The sequence below is a fragment of the Neolamprologus multifasciatus genome, chromosome 1, assembly GCF_963576455.1.
Source record: "Neolamprologus multifasciatus chromosome 1, fNeoMul1.2, whole genome shotgun sequence".
Taxonomy (NCBI): Eukaryota; Metazoa; Chordata; class Actinopteri; order Cichliformes; family Cichlidae; genus Neolamprologus; species Neolamprologus multifasciatus.
This window is the reverse complement of record NC_140439.1, coordinates 11,420,588-11,429,211: the sequence shown is the minus strand read 5'-3', so window position 1 is coordinate 11,429,211 and position 8,624 is coordinate 11,420,588.

The following is an 8,624-nucleotide window of genomic DNA, read 5'->3' as shown; positions in this document are numbered from 1 at the left end:
GTTTGGATGTGTTTGGACGCACGCCTGCATTGCAGCAGCCTGCCAGCTTGGGGGCAGCACTGTTTGATGGACACACATATACACATAGCGCCATGGACATGGAGAAGGAGACCGTCATTAATTATGGAGTTTTCAGTTTTGCTTTTTAATGACAAGTAACATCACACTGCAGTAGGCGGCTTCTAATATCCTCAGACTTGGATAACTGCATGGCTAGGTGAAAATACAAACTCACTATAAATATTTGCTGAGTTTGTGTTAAACATTGGATAGAAATATTATCAAAAGACGATTAAATTTAACAAGCTGTTTTCTTCCACATTTTACATCAGGTTCCTTTATGGTGGCGAAACAGGTGATGAAAAAGCCGGGATTGTAACTGATAGAAGATTTGTCATGATTTAGACCAGGGATGTCAAACATTAGGGTTGGGGACCACAAGTGGCCTGGCAGAGTGTACAATCTGGCCCAGTGGATGGCTTTGGAAAATATGAAGGTGGACATAAAAAAGCACACACACACACACACACATTGCATTTCATACTGCAACAAAATAATTTAGTGATATATACTATAGAAGGGTTTGTCTGTTTGTTTTTTACAGTGCATCCGTGGTTTAAATAAAGACATTTTCTAAGGATTGACAAAAACGTTATATCTTAGAATTACAGGACAGTCTGGTCGAGGAAGTTTTTATATAATTTTACACATTTATCATCAGCAGTTTCACTGGTCGGGCCAACTTCAAATCAAAGTGGACTGCATGTGGCCCATAATGTGAACTGAGTTTGACTAACAAGAACGACTATGTTAATTTTTTTTAAATAGTTTTCAGCACATATAATAACGTTCTCATTCTAAACTGTTGACTTTTAAACCTGCAGTTATATTTTTGGGATATACGTGTGTGGCAGAAACATGAACGGACAAGGGTCAAAGTCTGAGAAGTGCTTTTTTCTGATGACTTTATCGGCTCAGGTGCTACTTTTTTAAACATCAGCTTGGATAAAACGTCAAGTCCATTTTGTAAATTATGGCAGTAGTGAGCAAACATTTTAAAGAATCAGCTTTAAACTTCTTAATAGGGCTTTACTAACCACTGGGAGTGGTGAACTTGTTAGCAAATAGTTAGCAATGTTAGCAATAACGTATTTATTTACCCACAGGTAAATATGGTCAACATGTTAGATAATTTGTGTGATCGTTCAATGAGAAATGTAAGTGCACTGTTCGCTCTTTTTTCAGCTCAGTTTTTATTCCCCTGAAAACCACGACCACAGATAAGGGGCCAAAAAAACAAATTGCTTCAGCTCTATTAGCTAAATCTGCTCCATCTCTCTCTGTTTTTAGAGCATCTCTGATAATAACAATTTGTTCAATTAGTCTGTACTCCAGTTTTTGCAGTGAGTTAAATTCTAGTAGTATTTGATTACTTGTGTCATGCACCCAGCAGGTTGTTGCTAATACAGCTAGCTAGAGGTAGTTTATATCTTAGCATGCCAGCCAAATAAAACAAACAAAAAAACCCTCCAAACTGTAGTTCACAAACTACAGTTTCTGAGTGATGAATTTATTGGTACATTCACAGTTTAGTGTCTCTGCCAAATTTGCAGCTGTTTAGCTGCTAAATGCTTCACTGTGTTCAACAGCTAGTTGCTTACTGTATCTGTCTCTGTTGGCCAGACAGCTGAAAATGAGCTGAAACTCAAGCTGTAGATTCAGGTGATAATTCCTCTTTCATATTCTGACAGTGTTTCACATGGTTATCACAAAAATATATTTTTCCAGAAAAATAAAAATAAAGGTTTTATATGTTCAAAGTTTGGGGAGCTCTCTCATCTTTGTTTAATATTAATATTAATATTACGATCAATATTGCATTGCTGTATAATTTGAACATAACATTAAAGTTAGTAACACTTGTTTTTCTGGTCTGAATAAGAGACTGAAAGACAGAAAGTGATGGGCAGCGGGCAGTGTGCCAGCCTTGGTGATAAGTGGACCACTGCAGCGGTATAGGCATGGAGAAACCTGATAGCAGGATGGCAGCACTCAGCATGTTGGAGGTCAGGGACAAAGGAAGGGAGCGTATAACACTACAACAGCACTGGCTCTTAAGTGGACGGCTTGAAGATATTAACACGAGATGCTGTTGGACCGAGTGGAGTGTGTTAATGTCACATCAAGCCAAAGTGCTGCTGAGAGGAAATCTAAATAGAGCAGTGAGTGAAGGTGAAACTCCATAACAAAGTCCCAGGCTTCCTTTTTTGTGCATTGTGAGAGTTTTTTTGTTTCAAATCCGGTGACGCGTCTGAGAAAACAAAAAACCACATCTGCAGTAGGAGTACTGTATTTATTTTACAGCAACTTTCTGTTCTGTGTCATAACCTGCTTTAAAAGTAGCTTTGATCGGTAAGAATTTAGAAATATCCTGTGATCCTTCTGTCATTGGTGTATTTAGCTGGTAGCTAACCCTCATGTTGGCAAACATACACACATATTGTGTGTTATTTAGCCAGAAAGATGTGTGTCAGTGTGTTTTCAGTTTCCATCCAACTTCCATTTACTGGAACTTGCTCATGTTTGCAGAAATGTTATATTGTGCTAACTGTGCTAAGTCAGAGTCTGGCTGGATCAGCTAGTAGAAACTGGTTGACACCGATATAGATTTGAGTCACAAAGTGCCTGACATTAAGGTAGTAGACTGAAATGACAAAGGATCTGTAAAAGTATACTTCCGCCTGAGACTGTTAATTTAGTGCCGTGCAATCACTGTATTTCCTCATTCCAGTCCTATGAAGATAGTAGGATAGTTTCTGAATTCATTACGGTGGGTGGAGCGGGGTAATTAGAGCTATTGATTTGGCTAAATGATAGCTTTCGCCTCATGCTGAAGGGCATGTGCTCAGCAAGCCCCAGTGTTATCTGATGACCCATAAAATCAATGGCCTGGCTGCAATCTCCCTGGTGATTTAGCTCATTCCATTTATCTCACAGGGCTGACTGGGTTCACACACATGAAAACAGAACAGGAGCCTTTGCACTGGATTGCATGCTCCCCATAAACATCCATAAATGCTACACAGTCCCCCCTGAGGTATACAAGAGTGCCAAACACCAAATCTTGCCTGTAGTCCTAAGGCACTGCCTGTAGGGGCTTGTTTCCTTGAAAAACACATTCTGCTCAGGACATAATGAACTCAGTGCTTTCGCAACCTGCTGAGCGACTGATAAAAAAACATCACAACATGAGGGAGACATTTGAAATGCCACCAAGATGTCAGACTGCTTTCACATAATTTATTCAGCCCTTTTTCCCTTCCTCTGTAAAGTTTAACAAGGAGCGTAGCTCACTGTAAACCTCTGCTGATGATTAACAATGTCTAATTTGCATTGTTAATCATAACCTTGATTTTTTCATAACCAAGTATAAACATTTTATAAGATACAGTATAATAGTAAACAGTGGAGACATATTGTATAAAAACGAGATGTTTTATGTAAAGGATCTTGCAGCTAAATCAAGAGTCTGCCAATTCATTCTCCTACTAATAAGGAAATGAATGGTAAGCAATGGATGCCTGAACAATGCTTTTTCATCCCAAGCCATCAAATCCTGCAGTATTATCATCCAAATCTATCAGGTTGGCTTATAAAAAGGTCCTGGTTTCAATTAAAATGTGTATAAATGGGCACTTCAGATGTTGAAGCGAGACCCGTGTCTCCAAAGGACACATTCTGGATTTTGGAATTATTTTTCTGATGTACACATATATCCATGTGTGACCCTCTACCATATGCCATTTCCTTAATGCGTAATTTATGAAAACTTGTGAAGTGTACAGAGGTGGTTTCCAATCACCACAGTAATGCTCCTGTTCAGTCCCGCATAATCCCAACTGCACTGTCCACCGGGCAAATGCTGACTGGTTAACAAGTGGGCTGAAACAGGGAGGGTCCGACAGCATCAGAGATTTAAAAAAAGAAGAAGAAAACACACTGGATGGAAAGCAGAGCCAGTAGCTAAAGTGGAGACTTTACATTGTTGTAACTTAACTTCCATGTTATAACTTCACTCTTCTCCACAGCTGTCTGGTGGACCAATAACAGCACAACCAGGAGTAGAGTAGCGCATAGACTGGTTGCAATAAATACTTTGTACACTGCCTCCATCGACAGCTTGCTACCACTGCTGAACCATAATTTCAGCACAAGTTGGCAGTGCCTTAGAACAGCGGTCCCCAACCTTTTTTGCGCCACGGACCGGTTTATGCCCAACAATATTTTCACGGACTGGCCTTTAAAGTGTCGCGGATAAATACAACAAAATAAAACTGGTACCGGTACCGAAAAAAAGAAGATTTATTCATAACAAACGTGAAAAGAGTTAATGATAAAAACGATAACAAAATAACGCTAAAAACCCTGAAAACCATACATTTCACACCCGAGCCTCAACTCTCGCGGCCCGGTACCAAACGATTCACGGACCGGTACTGGTCCGTGGCCCAGGGGTTGGGGAATGCTGCCTTAGAAGTATCCCCCTGTGAAACTTGTTTCATATATTATTAGGCGACATAAGACTTTTAAAAACATACAGTGGTAAAATACATGAATATTTGCTGTGTTATTTTATTCCATCCATACGGATGAATGTCCACCAATTCCCACATTTGAGTTTCTCAACAGTGAGATAGGGACTTACCCAGGTCACTAAAATTGCCATACGATGGCCAAAACCAACACAAAAATGGCATACTTAAAAGCGCGATGAAAACCATGTTATTCATTTCCACGTAATCAGGCTCATTCACTTGCTAAAGGCAAAGTAGGCCTCGCTGTCATCACTAGGTTCTCTTTCACTCTCCAGCTGAAGGACAGGATAAGGTCACTTTGTTGACCTGCTTTTTACAGCAGCCACTTGGATGGTAATCACAAAAAATAACACCAACCCACTAAAGAGCCATACACGGTGCTGGCCTGTAGTCCCGGTCACAATGAGTGCTGTCTAAATGAGCTTATTAATCACAGACCGCACCAGAGGCAGAGCCATTGTGAATTCATTAATGCTCAGCAAAGGAGTGTGAAAAAAAGGCTCAATCATGTTTTCACTATCAACAACCGTGGACCCATTTCAAATTGAAACTGCATGCGTACGGCAAACACTCCAACTGCACGAGCGCTTAACATCACATTCCAGGGCAGTAGGTCCACAGAGCAGCGCTACAGCTAACTTGCATTTGCAAAACTCAACAATTAACGAGTCAAATTCAGTTATTAAAGCAAACCACTGTTAAGCTGTGATTAATATGCAGTATTACTTCAGCCCTTTTAAAACAATTATTCATGAACTCCTCCTCACTAGAAAAATACTTTTCCCAAGCAGTCTCGGAGCTCGGAGTGTTTATTAACTCCAAGCTCCCTGGAAAGACGAGAACAAAAGGAAATTGGTCAAGGCACTACGACGAGCCTCCCGTCTTTCCTCACTTCTTCACCCGTGTTTACCTTGAGTACCTCAACAAATTGCTCTGATAGACAGCTGTGTTTTCAGGAGCCTTTGCAAGTTTTCTGTGCCTGCTTTCAAGGGCCAGTTGCAGCAAATCACCACATCGGATTTTACAAACAAAAAAGAATTCCTCAAGATCCGCTTTATGTATTTGAAGTTCGCCTTTGTTTAACTTAGCTTCTATTCTGTCAACGAATAGAAGAGACTATGGAGAGTATTTTACACCTGTTTTCTGCAAGTATGATGCAAATGTTTTGACTGCTTTCGGCATTTTTTTGTGTGTAGACATATGCAAGAAGCCACTGCTGAAATACCTGAAACCTGCAATCATTTTAGAGGTCAGCAGGGGGCGACTCCTGTGGTTGCGATTTTTATAGACGTCTACAAGAAACTCCCTTGACCTGTGAACTCTGATGATTTCTTATTTTTATGTATTATTTAATACAACATGATGTTCATTTTATAACTTATTGATCTGTTAGAGTTAAAAATGGACCACAAAGGGGGGTATTATTTAGAACGGTCCTCACATGTGATGTCATGTGCTCAGTACATGCAGTTTCAAAATAGAAAGAGGACCCTGACCCTGTGAATGTCTTTACAGTGCCTACATCTATGTTTTCAACACAGTCTGTATCAGATTGAATACCAACAAGATAAAGGTGGGGGGAAAAAGCCTTCGCTGTTTTTTTGTAGGACTGTTCAAGTCTGTGTTTGCCTCTCTTTCTAGTGTCCTCTCATCTTATATGCGTTGATTACAAGCTGACGAGTCACAGCGATACACTTAGGGGCCTATTCATGTTTAGAGCCCCCGCGACACACACTGGATCCTTTATTCTGAGGAATGTCTCCTTTCAAGGCCTGAACTCGCCTGTGAAAGCATGTCAATAATCCAGAGTCAGTGGGTGCTTCACAATAGTGCCGTGACCACCCCACCAACCAGCCCACTGCAGAAATGGGCCGCAATTCTGCATTCTACCAGTGGAAAGAGACCCGGGTGGTTCAAAGAGGGAGCAGTTGAATGGATGAAGTCATTAATCTGATGGATGCTGATAAATACACAGCTTCACAAAGGTGAGGCCACTCTTGCGGGGAGAAAAGCACTAATCAGCGTTGAGCGTGTGTGCAGTCTTTATTCATTTATAATGTCACGCAACCACACCAAGTATCTTGAGAATAGCATCCTTGTTTTCGCCCGCCAGACCCCCGAACGCTAAGTTGAACGTAGTTAGTCCTCTCAGGAAGTATCGGGGTGTTGGTGTACGGCAGAAGCAGAAACCAAGCATTGGTTTTCTGTAGAAACTGTGGTTTTGGTACTGAGTATTTGTTTGAGCAGAGAATCTGATATCATAAGCAGAATAATTGGGATTTGAGTCTTTAGTGGTCACTAAAGCCATAAAAATATACATCTGTGATATTTATTCTAGAGCTGGTGTGAGTTGGCCGGTGGGGGGGTTTGCAGCAAAGGCTTAAGGAATCCATTGGCGAAGCTCTTGCAGAGATGGTAGTGGAAAGAGCCAATCATTGCTCTGTAAAGAATTAAAACCACCTCTGCAAATAGCCTCAATATTTGTGCAGCGCCTCAGAGTGGGAGTTTCACAGCGTCTGGGTTTCCAGTGCAAATAAACAGTGCGGAGGTCTACAAGGGCGGACTCCCCCCCTCTTATCCCAGAGGTGAAGCCTGCTCCTTTGTTGCTGCTTAATCTAGGCCACTCTCTCTTGAGCGGGATGAAAAGTGAATCTTTGTGTGAGTGTTTGTGTGTCACTGTGAGTGTGTGAGAGAGACACGTCCGGGGTCCTTGATGTGTCAGATGAAGCTGTACGATAATGTCTGTTTGTATGTGGTTCTTGAATCAGAGTCCCGGGCCTGTGGAGACCACCACTGTGTTTGCCAGTTCCCAGATAACCCACATCCTTACACCGGGCCTACACATACCGATCCCAGGATGCTCAGCGCAGAGCAAACTGACAAATATCAGCACGCCTGACCAGCAGCTCTGCTTAAATCAACAGTACATGCCCACTTGAGTACAGCTATGATGAATAGGGGATGATGCAGATATGCTAGCAGTTGGTTTTGGACTGTTTAAAATTCTGGCTGTTGCTGCAAAGCTCGTACACTTGGTCCACTCAGTTCCTTCATACTGAGATCACACCCAGGATCTAAACTGGGAAGCATCTACATTAAATTAAATGCAATTAGCATTCAATTGGACAGTAGTTAATGCTTTTGGGGATTCTGGGTTAAATACCAAAGCATGTTGGAGTACACTGCCCGGTGATTTGGTATGTAAGAGTCACAGAAGAGAAATTAGTTTTGATGTAAAATAATGCACATGAAACTGCTTCCTGTGTTGGTGTTTGTTGTATGAAATACCAAACTAACAGCAGGTTATCTATAGTGTTCATACACCATCTCTTAGGTTCTGTTTGTTGTGGATTTGACTCTTCTTGGGTTTTTTGTTGCTAAATTATCAAATTTTTATAGGTTTTTTATTATTATTTAGACCTACTGTAAAAGCATTATAGGACATAAGACCATGTAGATAAAATGTAATAAAACAGTTTTTCTACAAGGAATGTCTTGAGTAAAACCTGAAACACAGTGAGCCCTTTATCTGAAAGCAAAAGCTATTCAGAGAAGTCGTTTCTGAACGTGAAACAAACTTACCCAAACTGTCACGCTCCTGTTTTTAATGTAGACTTGATGAAAATGATGAGGCGCAAACAGTGCCTTTGGGAGGCAACTTACACATCAATTTGCTGTTCTTATTTCTGAAGTGGATTAGAGTAATACTTATTTTCTTGAGCACTTTACTTAGACTTTTGAGAAGACTGTGCTTTAACACCCTACATAATAACAGTGGGTAATTTAATCAATTTAAGAGTCACAGTAATTCGTATTTTCTTGCAGAGCACGTTAAGATTTACCTTAACAGCCTTACCTATGGGGAGGGGGGCGTAAGTCTCTAATACACCTGGTTGGCTTGTTTCTAGGATGTACTTAGAAACTGCAGTAAGCAGTGCAAATACACACAGAGCCTGTGAGGTGAAGCCACTCGTGCCGGCATGCTTTTAAACTAAATAACAGGGCTTACTCAGAGTTGGAGGCTAAATG